The sequence below is a fragment of the Aquarana catesbeiana genome, linkage group LG06, assembly GCF_042186555.1.
Source record: "Aquarana catesbeiana isolate 2022-GZ linkage group LG06, ASM4218655v1, whole genome shotgun sequence".
In the NCBI taxonomy this organism is placed as follows: Eukaryota; Metazoa; Chordata; class Amphibia; order Anura; family Ranidae; genus Aquarana; species Aquarana catesbeiana.
This window is the reverse complement of record NC_133329.1, coordinates 361,112,115-361,128,095: the sequence shown is the minus strand read 5'-3', so window position 1 is coordinate 361,128,095 and position 15,981 is coordinate 361,112,115.

Genomic DNA, 15,981 nt, shown 5'->3' with positions numbered 1-15,981 from the left:
CATTTAATGATGCCTGCATAGTTCCAGGGCCAACTTCACTGGTAGAAGCAATGGCATGACACCACTGATCTTTTTAACTATCTCAAAGGGTAGCATTCTGATCACAAGTGTAAGTGGGCTTTCTTCCCACTGACCCACTGAATTAGATTTAGCAGGGGTTCCCCGAGACCTGAAAATTATTTCAAGACTTCTTCTATGGTAAAATGATTAAGAAAGGCTGATTTTTACCATAGCTTAGTAAATAAGGTGAACAAAAAGGAAAACTCTGCTGACTTCATCCAATCATGCGCAAACAAAAAAAATTTTTTTTTCTTGTTTCCCTTGCATGTGATTGGATAACTGAATTTTCAACACATTCCGTAAACCAGTGTTTCTCAATCTTTTTTCAGTCAAGGCACCCTTTATTAATGTGCACAATCTTGAGGTAAACCAGTATGAGAGCTCGTTCACACTAGGAGGTGTATACAGTGCCAGGACAAGGTCATTTGGTGCCCAGGGCGAAGATGGCAAACTGCGCCCCCCCCCCCCAACACACACACAATATTTTCGAGCCAGCAGCACAGCATTGGAGCTCATTGTGGCAGTCAGTAATTGCTTAACCTGCTATCCTCTAGGCAGTATTAGGGCTAGAGGATAGCAGGTTAGGCAGTTCCTAATGGCTCAGTCCCTAGGATCAGTAAAGGATAATGGCCGACAGGCCCTCTTACCAGACCCAGGGAAACTGCCGCAGTGATCCCTCCAGCTAGATGTTTGCTCACTCAGTGTTGCCCAGGGCGACTCTGGTCAGTAGTGTAGCACGTCTGTACCCTGGTAGTGGCTCAGCGTGGCTCTCTCTGGTGGTTCTGATTAGCAGCGTGGCTCTCTCTGGTGGTTCTGGTTAGCAGCGTGGATCTCTCTGGTGGCACTGGTTAGCAGCGTGGCTCTCTCTGGTGGTTCTGGTTAGCAGTGTGGCTCTCTCTGGTGGTTCTGGTTAGCAGCGTGGCTCTCTCTGGTGGCGCTGGTTAGCAGCGTGGCTCTCTCTGGCGGCACTGGTTGGCAGCGTGGCTCTCTCTGGTGGCGCTGTTTAGCAGCGTGGCTCTCTCTGGTGGTGCTGGTTGGCAGCATGGCTCTCTCTGGCGGCGCTGGTTAGCAGCGTGGCTCTCTCTGGCAGCGCTGGTTAGCAGCGTGGCTCTCTCTGGTGGCGCTGGTTGGCAGCGTGGCTCTCTCTGGTGGCGATGGTTTGCAGCGTGGCTCTCTCTGGTGGTGCTGGTTAGCAGCGTGGCTCACTCTGGTGGTGCTGGTTGGCAGCGTGGCTCACTCTGGTGGTGCTGGTTGGCAGCGTGGCTCTCTCTGGTGGCGCTGGTTTGCAGCGTGGCTCTTTTGAAGCAGTTAAAGTATAGCACTCATTCCCCCAGCTTGTTTCTGGGTTCCGGGCTCTCTCTCTCTTTTTTCCCCCAGCAGAGTGCATGCTGGGAGCTGTAGTCTTTTCCCTGTGGAGAGCAATGGGTCGCTGTGATTGGCCCTGCGTTGTGGCCAATGGGGAGGCCAAAAGAGCGGCAAACCTAATGAGAGAGCCGCTATCTCTCCTCCCACACTGCTGACAGGAGAAAGGGGGGGACGAGTGGGGGAAACATTCTGACATCCTGCAGCTCGCCTCTCCCCTGTCACTCCGCCGCTATCAGAGCTTCACTGATGGGGGAGGGAGGGGGGCTTGACAGCACCCATTACACCTGCCAGCTTTCTTTATGGCGTCACCCAGGTGCGGTCGCCCCACCCCCATCCCCATAGCAACGCCACGCCACTGCTCCCATCCCGCCTCCGGCCAGCCTCTCAGTGTGTGATGCTGGGCAGGGAATACCAAGTGCCTGTCAGGGGGAGTATCTCCACTGACAGGGGAGTGAAAAGGTGAAGCGCTGATCTGTTCTAGGCTTGTGCTGGGTGCAGGAGCGCACTCAGCACATCTTTGCAGGTGTAGGTATTAGCAGCTGGTGTGTCCAGACAGTTTTAGAAGCACACAGCCAGCACTTCACATGCGCCCCCTTTCCTCCAGTAAATAGTTCCACCCAGGGCATCCGCACCTTCCGCCCCCCCCTTGTACTGGCCCTGGGTGTATATGTTTTGCGTGTTCCTGCATATTTTTTAATAGGCTGCTTTATGTGTGTAAAATGCAAAAAAAGGAAAAATGGTACTGGCTCGAATTTTAAAATCATGACACACCAAAATGCATGGTATTGTGGTGCCATATCCCTCACTACTGAAGAAGTCAACGTCCTGACAACACGCGTCTAGGGGCGGAGCCTGCGTACTGACACCACATTGCGGATAGCTCAAGACTAGGTTCTGAATGCTGATACAGCCAGCACAGGCTATTGTGCCACACTTGTGAATGTATCTACCATTTTTTATGTTAACAAATTATCTCAGATAGAGAGCACTAGATGTTGCCTTTTTTTTTGCATATTATATCTCATTTGGTGAGACGATCGGGGTTCCGCAGAACCCAAAGAAGGTGCCTGGGATAGAGGAGGTTAAGTGTTCACACCACGCCAGCAATCTTCATTATTCCCAGAGGGGAACACTGCTGATTTTACTTATAAGTGAGGTGAGCAGCCTGTGATACTGGTGGAAGTGAGAACAAGTTTTTTCTAAATAATTTTGCACTCTGGGTGCATTGATACATGTTTGGATTTTGTCAGAGAACTCACACAGCAAGCACACGTCTCCGTGCAGCAGTTGCCAATCCTCGTTCCGCTAATGCCAATGTGCATGCACGGAACCGTAGCCAGAGACAAATGAGATCCAGGGTGGGCATGCACAATGGCACCTCTATGCGAACACGCGCACGCTAACGAGCACATGTGAGTGCCAAGCCGCTAATGTGCTAACGTGCATGCGCCAATGTGCTTAGGTGCTAATGTGCTAATGCGCATGCGCGCACGCACGTATGCTGGCGCAAATCCTGGCACACAGCACCCTATATAAACAGAGAGTCTGCCTAGCATCAGTGCTGGATTGTCTTCAGCTTGTTCCTGTGTTCCTGTTGTTACTCTGCCTGATTGACCTTGTTCCTGAAAACCCGGCCATCTTCTGACCATTCTCTTGGATCTCCCCTGCCTGCTGAACCTGCCTCTACCTGCAATACTGACCTTGGCTTGGACTTATGATTACAGCTCTGACTTCTGATTCTGTACCCCGCTACCCCTCTGTTGCCAACCTCTGCCTGTTTCTGACTACGGTTTTGCCTTCTGATTTGGTACCCCGCTGCCAGCCTGTTGCCGACTCCTGCCTGTTCCTGATTCTGCAGTTGATCCTGATCTGGCTCCCGCTGAACAAGTCTGGTGATCAGTTTCCACATCTCCTCAGCAGAGGTTCCTATATCTCCAAGTTCCAGCCTCCTGCCTGCAGGCACCTGCACCCTTACATTGCCCTCGCATTCCCTGTACCCACCACCAGGGGTGCTTGGACCGAAACCGTGCAAGAGGCCACCCTCGTCATTTCGGGCTCCTCTGTAAGGTACGTGACAGATCTACTTCAAACACCTGTTTATTTTTATGATTTTTGATTCACTTATTATATTCAGTGGACTTTATTAATTATGTTTGCACTTATGAATTCATCAAGTTTATATTTTATATTTATGTAGTACCGCAGCACTGTTTTGGTTTATATAAGTTTATACCGCACATCCAGAGGGCTTACATGTTAGTGAGGGACATAGTTTATGTAACGTGTATCCAAAACTGGTTCAGCTTTAACACAGAATGCTCTCAGATCAGATTGTACAGGGTCCGGGTAGTTTTTTGTCCACGGAACCCCTGAGCACACTTCGCAGCACCCCGGTTGAGAAATACTGCACTAAACTATGGAAAAATTCCCTTGTAAAGTGAACAGTGTTTTTGCCTTTTGTAAATCAACCCATTAGGCTTTCCGATTGTGAATAATGTTCAAGAACCATTTTTTGCAAAAAAAAAGTACGTATTTCAGTCCTGCTAGCAAGCTTTAATTATCCATGTCAACAAGACAGCTAAAGTAGATTTTATGTTAGTATTTGAACATAGGTCAGCTTCAATAACATACTGCTATTATGAATGTTATGAAGGTTATTCATTTATTGCAATGAAGTCTTTGGCATATTTGAAAAGAAACAAGGCATCAATACAAAACACTAAACATAATACAAATGGAAACCATTAAAGAACAGTTATGCTGGATTGAGTTGTCAGGCTAAGATTTGCTTAACTATAAGTCACAACACTGTCTTTTTATGGCTTGCCGCAGTTCTCCATTTTATATTCCTGCTCATGGAGTTTAACATATGCCCTGCTGTGAAGTCTTCAGTAAAAAAGTTCTCTTCACTCCAAAGATTCAGTGGCAACTCTTGCCATGGGTAACCAGATTTCACATCTTCAAAGCCGTCTTTATAGTGAAAGTTAAAAAATATCAACACAGTTACCTAGACTCTAAAGTCAACTCTGGGATTTCCAAATAATGTAAAGTCAAAAGCTAACTTTGTTTACATTGCTGCACATGTAACCCTAATAGCTTGATGAAAAATGAAAATGTAAAGAGGAACTCCTTGCCCCTTCTCTTTTTTTTGGGCACTTTTTTTCGGGGGGGGGGCAGATACCTGGTTTTGTCAGCTACCCGCTTTCATTTCAGCCTGGATCCCCCCCCCCTTTATGGGACACGGCACAGGTCCCAGAAACCTGCACAACCATTCACAGGGTGCAGGTGGGGAACTGGCTGTGAAGCCACAAGGAGTCACAGCCAGCTTCCCACAGTTAGCATGGCAGAGCCAGGGACCCGTAGACCAGTGAAGAACCAGCCCAGGTGAGGACAGTACTGGATCTGCTGTATGGGTAAGTGTCCTTTTATCAAAAGTCAGTAGCTACAGTATTTGTAGCTGCTGACTTTTCCTTTTTTGGAGGGGGTGGTGGGGCAAAGAACCTCTTTAACCTCCCTGGCGGTATGATTATTTCAGATTTTTGCGTCTCAAAGCGGTACAATTATTTTGCATAGAAATTTGGCGTTTTATATTGTAGGTCTGTAATTCTTAGCAATAATACACTTATATCTGTCCACCAAGAGTCTAGTAGATGTCCTGGGTATCATGAAGTTTGAAACACAAAATCATAAATTATAATATAATAAATAAATATAAATAATTTAAAAAAATAATAATATAATAATAAAATAAATTTCCCCACGATTCACTATCGCGCAATTCTGCAAGTGTTCTAATTTATTATCGCTGTTTTCTAGCTGGACTAAAGCCACTTTTGACGTAAAGGGATACTTTTTGGTTGCTATGGACAATCTCAAGGCAGAAAGAACAGTATATATAATATAAAACTGCATGCAGGGCATGGACCAAAGCACTGGGGACAAAAGGGAAGTGAAATGATTTCATACAGTACTGTAATCTGTAAGATTACAGTACTGTATGTGTTATGATTTTGACATTTTTTTTAATTTGCTGCCAGGCGCTCGCAGGGAACGGAGCCTGGCACACAGAGGCTTCGGGCAGAGGTTGGAGCTCGCAGACAGCGCGGGGGGACATCGCAGGATCCTGGGGACAAGGTAAGTATACCGCTCCAGGATCCTGAGATGTAATCCCGAGTGTGGTTCGGGGTTACCCCTAATGGTGCTGACATTTAACCCCGAGCCACACTCGGGAATACCATCAGGGAGGCTACAGGGGTTGTAAAGGTTTTTTTTGGGGGGGTTTGTTTTAATAACAAACATGTCATAGTTACCTCCTCTGTGCTAGGGTTTTGTAGAGAGCAACCCAGATCCTCCTTTCCTGGGGTCCCTCAGCAGCGCTCCTGGCTCCTCCTCTTCTCCCGAGTCCTGCTGCTGCGTCCATTGACACAGACAGCAGGACTCGGCCCCGCCCCCGGCTCCTGTGTCACTGCATTTGATTGACAGCAGCGGGAGCCAATGGCTCCTGTTGCTATCAATTTATCCAATGAGGACCCGAGACAGCGAATGGAGCTGCTGTGCTTGTCCCTGTCGCTGTAACGATTGGGTCCAGGTAAGTAAAAGGGGGGCTATGGGGGGGGGGGCTACTGCAGAAGGTTTTTCACAGATAGCATTAAGGTGAAAAACCTTGAGGGTTTACAACCCCAATAAGCTCACATCCTTTTTGAAGGTGACAATGCTCACCCATTGCCCTTCACAGCAACATCTGAGCATTATCATCTCAACATGTGACTTCAGGCACACTCTTCCTGCAGGCTTGCTGTCAGAACAAGGGTGATGTGACCTTAAACATATTCTAACAAAATGCACTGTTACACATTTTTTTAATAAAATAAACTATTTTGCATATTACACCAATCATTATTTGCATATATTTGAAAGCTTATCCTTTGTGTTTGCAGGGATTTTATTAAAAATGTAATTGCAAAGTAGCATTAAAATGATATAATATAGTTTTCACTGCAATACTCTCCTGCTCTCCTCCCTGATCTTGGATCCATCCTCCGCCTGTCGTTGCTCTTCTGGGTTGAGTAAAGCTCAACCTTGACTTGGACTTTAATTTGCATATACTGTAATGCTATTGCTTGGTTGGCTATCTTCCTATGTTTGTTTCTAAGAAGGACTGACGGCTTTTGTTAAATGGGTCTCTGTTGTCTCCTATCCTCTTTATCTGTTTCTAAGAAATGAGGTGCATCAATGTGCAGATCTGAGAGTATGTGGCCTGCACATTTCCAGGTTGAGAATTTAGTAGTAATGCCGCGTACACACGACCAGATTTTCCGGCAGATTAGGTCCAACGGAATCAGTCCGTCGGACATTCCGATCGTGTATGGGCTAATCCGATCGTTTTTCATTTAAAAAATCCGACCGACCTAGAAATAGAACATGTTTCAAATCTGTCCAACGGACTCAATTCCTAACGGAAAAACTGTTCGTCTGTATGTTGGTCCGATGGACCAAATACGACGCAAGGGCAGCTATTGGCTACTGGCTATTGAACTTCCTTTTTTAGTCCTGTCTTACGTCATCACGTTCAAAACGAACGGACTTTCGAACAGGCTTAGTCCATTGGTGTGTGTGCAAGTCCGTTCGTTCGTAACTCTGTGGGAACTCCGCCGCAAGTCCGTCGGGAAGACCGTCGGACCTAGTCTGCCGGAAAGTCCGGTTGTGTGTACGCGGCATAAAAGCAACAAGGTTATATCAAGCAGTGGAGTGACTTGGTACAACACAGTAGAGATAAAGTTCAATTTCAACCTTGGGTTTGAGGTGGATCCTTAGGATTTGTTTGAGACAAAACGAGAATGATTGGCTAATAAATTTGCAAGTTTGTGCCATCAATTTGGAACAACCAGTAGTACACTGCTTAGTCTTTGCCCCTGGTCAGCTGAATAATCTGAATAAATGGATAACTTGGACCCCTCACTATAAAAGGGCGGCCATATTGTCAGTGTGTGTTGGAAGGGGCATGAAAAAGTTGTTTGTTTATTTGTTGGTTTGTTTTTTGTTGATTTTGGAAATTGTACCCCCCTTTCAATGGCAGCACCCTTTTTTTTTTTTTTTTACAGTAGCTTCCTTATTAGCCCTACCAATGGTCAGACTTGGGTAACAAGATTCACTCCACATAGCCTTCAAAGGGATTCACAGCAAATTTAGAATTTAAAATTTTGCAAAATCAAACCTGCAAATCAAACCCGGGCCTGTACCTTCATCGCTACCCTACAGAAAGGCATGAATTAAAATGCAAGTCCTGGGCAATTAGTTCCCTATATGTGTTTTAAAGCAGGTACATTTTGGGCATAAAGACTTTCAGGTCCCTCTCCTATATTTTATAGTGCATTATGTTATGCATTGTATGTGCTGTGTGGGTTAAAGGGATGCATTTAAATCTAGTGAGGCTGTGATACCGAAGTCTATGTGACTATCAATCACTTTACACCTCACATGTGTCAGTGTTTTACAATGGCTGTGAAATATTGGGCTCCCTATAACCAGCATGCACACAGAATAATCCACTGTTATATATGTGCAAATTTCCCAAGTTTTATATAACAATTTGGCTTTACAGTTTGTTGTAAAAAACATTATATTCTTTTTACAGGCTCGGATTTGTAGACTTACTAAAACTCTGATATTTTTACCTGAATTGTTTGAAATCTCTCTATATTCTAGTCAGTGATGTGTCTTTCTTTAAACTGGCATTTATTTATAATCATACCAATGAATGATGAGTGTGGGATACAGCCAGAAAAAAAAGGCATAGTTTAATATATCATTTGCCAGATCTTTTAGAGATAAAGGTGTGGCGATGAGCATACAGTTGGTATAGAAAAGAATCACCCCCCTTTATAATCACATTTTGTTGCTTTGCAACTTGAAATGAAGACAGGCATTTTCTTTTACCCAGCTGTATTTACTAGTTTACTTTATAACATCCAAGTGAAAGATATAACACCAATATGTCAGAAAAAACAAAAACAAAAAATCAAAAAACAAAATCACTGAGTTGGAAAAAAGATCCCCCCTCTTATGTCAGTATTTTGTTGGATCATATTTTGCTTTAATTACAGACTTTATGCCCCGTACACACGGTCAGACTTTGTTCAGACATTCCGACAACAAAATCCTAGGATTTTTTCCGACGGATGTTGGCTCAAACTTGTCTTGCATACACACGGTCACACAAAGTTGTCGGAAAATCCGATCGTTTTAAACGCGGTTACGTAAAACATGTACGTCGGGACTATAAATGGGGCAGTGGCCAATAGCTTTCATCTCTTTATTTATTCTGAGCATGCGTGGCACTTTGTCCGTCGGATTTGTGTACACACGATCGGAATTTCCGACAACGGATTTTGTTGTCGGAAAATTTTATCTCCTGCTCTCCAACTTTGTGTGTCGGAAAATCCGATGGAAAATGTCCGATGGAGCCCACACACGGTCGGAATTTCCATCAACACGCTCCGATCGGACATTTTCCATCGGAAAATCCGACCGTGTGTACGGGGCATTAGTCTGTTGGGATATGTCTCTACTGACTTTGCACATCTAGACTTTGCAATATTTGCCCACTCTTCCTTGCAGAACTGCTCAAGTTCAGTTAAATTTGATGGTGACCATTTGTGGACTGCAGTCTTCAAGATATTCCACAGATTTTCAATGTGGTTTAGGTCTGGGCTCTGACTAGGCCATGCAAGGACATTCACCTTTTTCTCCTTCAACCACTGTGTTGTCATTTTTGCTGTGTGCTTTGGGTCATTGTCATATTGGAAGGTAAACCTTCTTCCCATTGACAATTTTCCTCGAGAATTTGATGGTATTTTTCCCCAACCATTTTTCCTTCTATCCTGACAAGTGCTTCAGTCCCTGTTGCAGAGAAACATCCCCATGACAGCATATTACCTCCTACTGCTTTACTGCAGGAATAGTGTTATTTGAATGGTAAGCTGTATTGGATTTCCTCCAGACATATTGTTTGATGTTGAGGTCAAATAATTAAATTTTGGTTTCATCTGACCACCTTAAACACGCCTTGATGGATGGTCAGATGAGACTAAAACGGAATGACCCAAAGCACAGAGCAAAAATTACCATACATTGGTTGAAGAAAAAAAAGGTGAATGGCCTTGCATGGCTTAGTTAGAGCCCAGACCACACTGAAAATCTGTGAAATGACTGCAGTCCAAAAACGGTCATTAAATTTAACTGAATTTGAGCAGTTATGCAAAGAGTGGGCAAATATTTCAAAGTCTAGATGTACAAAGTCAGTGTGCCTGGTGGACCATATCTACCAGCAGCCCCTGTGGGGGTATCGCTGCAAAAGGATTGTAATCAATCCAGTCACGTGACTACCGATATGATAGGATGATATGAGTGTAAACAATACAGTCACATAACAGAGAGATCCTGCTCAAGAAGTCTAGAGAAAGATCTGATTTAACCATTCATCATGCTAAAGTAGCAATCTTTTCTGATTTTTCAGCTGACATTCAAACCAAAGGGTTGTATTTCTTGATGTCATATGCAGACCCAGCAAAATTAGGAGTAGTGGTGATTGTGCCACTCAAGGCTTTTGTTCTCAGAGAATAAAGCAAAGCAGAGAAGAAGGAGCTTCTAAGTGCAGTAATAAAACACTTTAATGACAAAGAAGGGTTAAAAACACTTACAAGATGGAAATGAAAAATAGGCATATCAATGAATCCAGCGGGATGTCTCCTGGGAGTCTGCAGGTGGACGTTCCAGTGGATCAGTGGTGGGAAACACTGTATCTCTGACCTAAGATGGAGAGCCCTGCTATCAGGGTCAGCACGGATCACAGGCAAACGGAAGTGATGTCAGAGTGGGCGGGACATGTTTTGGAGCATGCCCAGTAGCTCCTTCTTCAAAATAGGTTATATTTTCAGAAAATAGATGCAGGTACTACCGCCACCAAGTCAACCCTTTGCTCCACCAACTACCTACTTCTGAGAACCGTCCCTTGATTCCACCACCTACCCACCGCCCAGTACTGCCCCTTTTAGAGAATAAAGAACAAAGTATCATTTTGAAGTGCTAAGTAATTTGTATGCAATTTGTTAATGATAACAAGAAAAGCAGTAAAATAGATCCTCTGCAGCCAACAAAAATGGATTCCCCTCAGCAACAATATACTCCCCCAGCAACAACAGACCAACCCAACAACAATATACCCCCCCAGCAACAATAATCCACTTTCCCAGAAACAATAGATCTCCCAGCAGTCAGCATCACAGACCCCTCCCTCAACAACTGACCCCCCAGCAACATAAGACACCCCCCAGCAACAATAGATGCGCCACCATCAGCAATAGATCCACCATAGCAACAATAGACACCTCCCCAGAAACAATAGATCTCCCAGCAGCCAACATCAGTAGATTCCCCCCTCAACAACTGCCCCCCCCCCAGCAACAATAGATCCCTTGCCATCGGCAGTAGACCCCTCAGCAACAACAGAACCTCCGCAAGACAGCATCAACAAACTCTACAGAACACCCTACACCCCTTTCCATTACATACACTCAGTTCTGCAGGTGCCAGAAATGTGTTCCCCCACGTTCCTGCTGAAAAAAAAACCCTGATGCCACAGATTTCTTTGAAAGTAGATCATCAGCTGCATTCTAGCTGACTGTACTAAAAAATCTCTGAAACTGCTATCTATTCCCCCAATCCCCATACAGCGGGAAGACAACCATAACTCCCCTAGTTTTGTATTGGGGAACATACTAAACCCACTAACAATTCTGTTCAGGAGGTTCTTCACCCTAGCACATAAATACAATCGATGTATGAACTAGGTCTTATGGATATCTTGAGTGCACAACAACCAGACAATATTCTATTTTTCTGGATGAGTTGTATGACCAGGATGTAGCTGTTATAGGGTACAAATGCTCCTTTCATCTTTTCATGTTGTTGATAGTCACTACGTTGCAAGAGGCCTGTTGTAAAATTGCAACCTAAACATAAAATTTCACCTAGATAAAACCGCACTTTGCTGTCTTTGGTAAAGCAAAAATGTTTTAGCTCAATCTTCTTACATCAGACTATAACATCCCCAATCAACGTTCAGAATTTCTAAACTGTAATAAGGCCACAGCTCCTCAGGATGTTGTTTGGGAGCAAAAACTATTACAATCCTTCACTTTAACTAAAGCAGAGCATTTCTTTTATAAACAATACTTCCATGAGGAGGTGAGAAAATTGGTTGCTTGTTGGCCATGGTATTTGATACCCAAACATACACTAGTTATATCACTGCTATTGAGGGAAATGATGTAACCTCCCTACTTTTGAGTAATGACCTATTCAATAGCTGCTATCAAAGACTCACCGACCCTCCAGTAGTATCGGACAGACAGACTTCAGATCCTTCAATTTACCTTTGCAAAATGTATTGGCTAAAGCCTCTATGGAGAAAGGGTTAGAAGTACAGGATACCAAAAACAGCATCAAAATTCTTTCCACTCAGTAGTATTCGCTGGTGTATTTATACTTCTGCCACAGGCTAATGTAGAACTCTGTAGGCCCAGAAGGGTATTTTAGCCTCTGCCACTGACCTGGTTAGGGCTCTTCAAACCTATTCAGACTCTATTCCTATGAATGGGTGAGCAGCACTCAGGCCCAACTCAATTTTTTTCTGGGACTAGAATGCAAAATCCCCATACTGCTGCTGGAACAAAGCACTGTATACTGTATGTAGTTGATGCTACAGCTGAAAAACTCCTCTTAAAGTGGAAGTAAACCCTCCTATAATTTTCAGCCAAGGAAGCTGCCATCTTGGCTTCTGTTTAATCTTCAACTGTCATGGTGCTGCACATGTGATCAGTTATGATACCAGCCATTGGATAGTTTGACACTTTGGTTGCAAGCACAACCAATGAGACAGTTACATTTCTGGTTCCGGCGGAAGCCGGAAGTGGTTGTAATTATTTCTGCGCCATCAATGGGAGTAGTGGGTATCATTGGGTGTAGTGGGCGGGACTTTATAATATATATAAGACAGCCAGTCACGGGCCCCAGAAGTTTCTGATGACGCCCAGTGGGAGGGGCGAAACGTGTCAAGCTGAGGAGACCTGGTGACCATTGTTTGCATGCCAAGGTGGCGTTTCTCAGCACGTTGTAAAGTTTTTTGATCTAGGTGTAATATTTTTTGATTTTATGAATAAACCTCGCAGTATTACACTATATACATTCTTTTTCCTTCATTGCCATACATCCTTATGGGTGCTTGATCACTGAGTAAGATGGGAAGGATCTAGGATGTCCATATGTTTTAATCATACCGATGGAAGATAGGAGTTATCCCTATGTAATGTCCATAATATCCAGTTACCATTGACGGGAGATGCTGATCTGGAGATACTAACAGGCATATTTACTGCCTTTTTCTGGTGAGTAGGGACCCAGGAGGGGAGCACAAATAGTCACCTGAGAACCATCACCACAACTGTTTACAAGTTCAGCACACCATATTGGATGGACTTTATATGATTGCACTCATTTTATAAGTTATATTTTTTGCACTTTATATTTGCACTGAGAACTTTATTTAATGTCGTTAAGCTATATCATGATATTGTATATGTTGATATTGGTTTGCATAATACTATATTGGTTTGAGTTAAAGGAGCAGTGCTGAGTTACATTTTTATCTTTTGCGGTTACATTTCCGGCACGTGCTGCAAATGTAACTGTTTCATCCATGGGTTTACTTCCGCTTTAAGGCCTCATGCACACTGGAGGTTATAAATACGCCAGTAGAGTTTGATGTAGAATGCTATAGCTGTAGAATGAGTTTTGCAGCGTTTTTGCAGTAGCGTTTTTTAGCGTTTATAAGTGTTTTTTTAGCTGTAGCATTTTGTAGCTTTTTTTAGCAAAACTATACTGCTATACTCAAAAAATGCTGATAAGTGCAAAATAACTGCGCTTCTTAGCATTTTTCAGCTTTTATCAGAGTTAGAGCGTTTTTACAGCTGAAAAACTCCTCTTAAAACCCACTAGTTCTGGGTTCTTTTTCCAGCCAGAAAACACCCTTGCCAAAAAACGCTGATCAGAGCCTATGTGTGCATGGACACATAGAATAACATGTTGGGGAGTTTACTGGCTGCAGAAAAAAAAACATCTGAAGCCAAAAACAGCTGCTGTAAAAACGTCCAGTGTGCACAAGGCCAGATCTCCTCTTAAAATCCACTAGTTCTGAGGGGTTTTTCCAGCCAGAAAATGTCCTATCCAAAAAAGGCTGATAATAGTGTATGTGTGCTTGGACACATTGGATAACATGCTGGGGAGTTTTCTGGCTGCAGAAAAAAATGCTTGAAGCCAAAAACAGCAGCTGCAAAAACATCCCATGTGCATGAGGCCTAATAAAAAGAGTCTTACTTTTACAAATATGACAGAGGATCTAAACCTTGCCTACTGTACCATGAACTAAAAATTAAAAGTTTTGGCTTAAGGTATACTTAGAGACAGGGTCCCAAATCAAAGCAACAGGTAAAATGAAGCAGGTTGAGAAATGTTCAAGAAAATAACAAACTTGAACATTAGACTTTAAAGCAATTTGCTCAACGTGCTTGGAGTTCATGTATGGTTGAAATAAGGACAAAATAAATATTAATGGTTTACAGAAAATGGCTTAACACATAAATGTTATTATTCTTTCTTGAAGTTAGCTTGATACTGTACTACAGTAATCTTTTAGTGTTTAGTGCCCAGCAAGGGGACATGGAGTGTCCAACTGGCACTAACCAATTGGCACAAGCCAAAAACACATAATATAATTTGCATTGGCTGCAGAATTATGAAACTGGACGGAAAAAAAATAATTTGCCTTGGCAGAATCTTATAAGCAGTGACAAACACACAGGAGTGCAGCTGTTCTGGTTATGATATATATATAAATGGGCACACAGTTTGAGTTTTTAGAAACATTTCGGATGTTGCCGCAATGATTTGCCTTAATTGATGAATGTATGAATACAGTAAAACCTCAGATTACGAGCATAATTCGTTCCGGAAACATGCTTGTAATCCAAAGCACTCTTATATCAAAGTGAATTTCCCCATAAGAAATAATGGAAGTTCAGATGATTTGTTCCACAACCATTTATTCATCCTTCAGTTTATAGTCCATATAAAAAGATTATAGCAATGTGACCAGGTTGTGTAACCATAAAATGTCCATCCACAAATGGAAGCCTCCACAAGGGGATTAGAAGCAAAATCCAGCCGGAGCTACAGAGTATAAAAGAGAAGAGAGGCGCCTCTAAGTGTAGCAATATGGTTACATTTAATGAAGGTACAACATTAACCAAATCACATGGTTGATGATTAAAACAAAAATAATTAAAACCCCGAATCCCTGCATACTTAGATGTGCCTGTTTTATTCATCAGCCATGTGAGTTGCTAAATGTTGTACCTTCATTAAATGTAACCATATTGCTACACTTAGAGGCGCCTCTCTTCTCTTTTATACTCAGTTGTGACATGACGCTACTTGTATATCAAAACATCGCTTGTATATCAAGTAAAAATGTATTTTAAAATTTTCCTTGTTTTGCAAGACACTCTCAAACTAAGTTACTCTCAATCCAGGGTTTTACTGTAATAGATATTAGCTAGACTCTGAACGTGTTTGCCACTTACAGACAGAACCCACGATTCAGCTTCTCAATGCCCTCAGAGAAAGTGACATAAGTGCATTCCTGGACACATCCACTGCTACCTGGAGCTCCATTAAAGAGATTTCCCATCACTTGCTGTCTAATGGCAATGGTTTAACCAAAGAATAGGGATGAGTTTGGATTTAATCTGAACCCAGAAGTTAGCTGTCATTGCTGAGCCGCTGAGCTGCAGGCAGGAGATTCCTCTCCCTGCAGCTGCATGAATATAAAGGGGCAGGGATGCTTCAATAATGGCGTAACATGGTTATACAGCCACATTGGGTCATTGACATTGACCTGATATGGCCATGTATATCCAAAATTCAAAACATTTTGGCTGGACTTATATTTAAACTGCACAGTTTCTTCAGTCCTGAGAGTTCAGGTGGGAGGAGATTTCCACTACAGCCTGTATACACGCCCACATGTGTGATGTCAATATCATGTGACCTGGCTAGCTCTGAGAACAAGTAAATGTTCTCTTCAGCATAAAAAAACACAACTGAGCATGTGCAGGTCGGCTACCCTGCCTGTGTTTGCTGGCCTTCCCAAGATAGACAGTGTAGGAGGGGAGGATCTGTGCATACAGGATAAAACACCCTTTTTCCACAATGCAGAGGAATAACTCCTTAAGTTCCACAGTGAGTATAACAAGCATGCTATACTGCATATACAGACAGATTTTACTGTTGTGGGTTTAGTAACACTTTAATTTTGATGATGTCAAAGGACCTTAGACCACCAGATTGCAAGGTAGAAGAGGCTGCAGGGGTAATCTAGCAGTGCGGAGGATACTGAGGGATCTGAGGATCAAGTAAATAAAAGTTCCGCTCCTGGTCCCC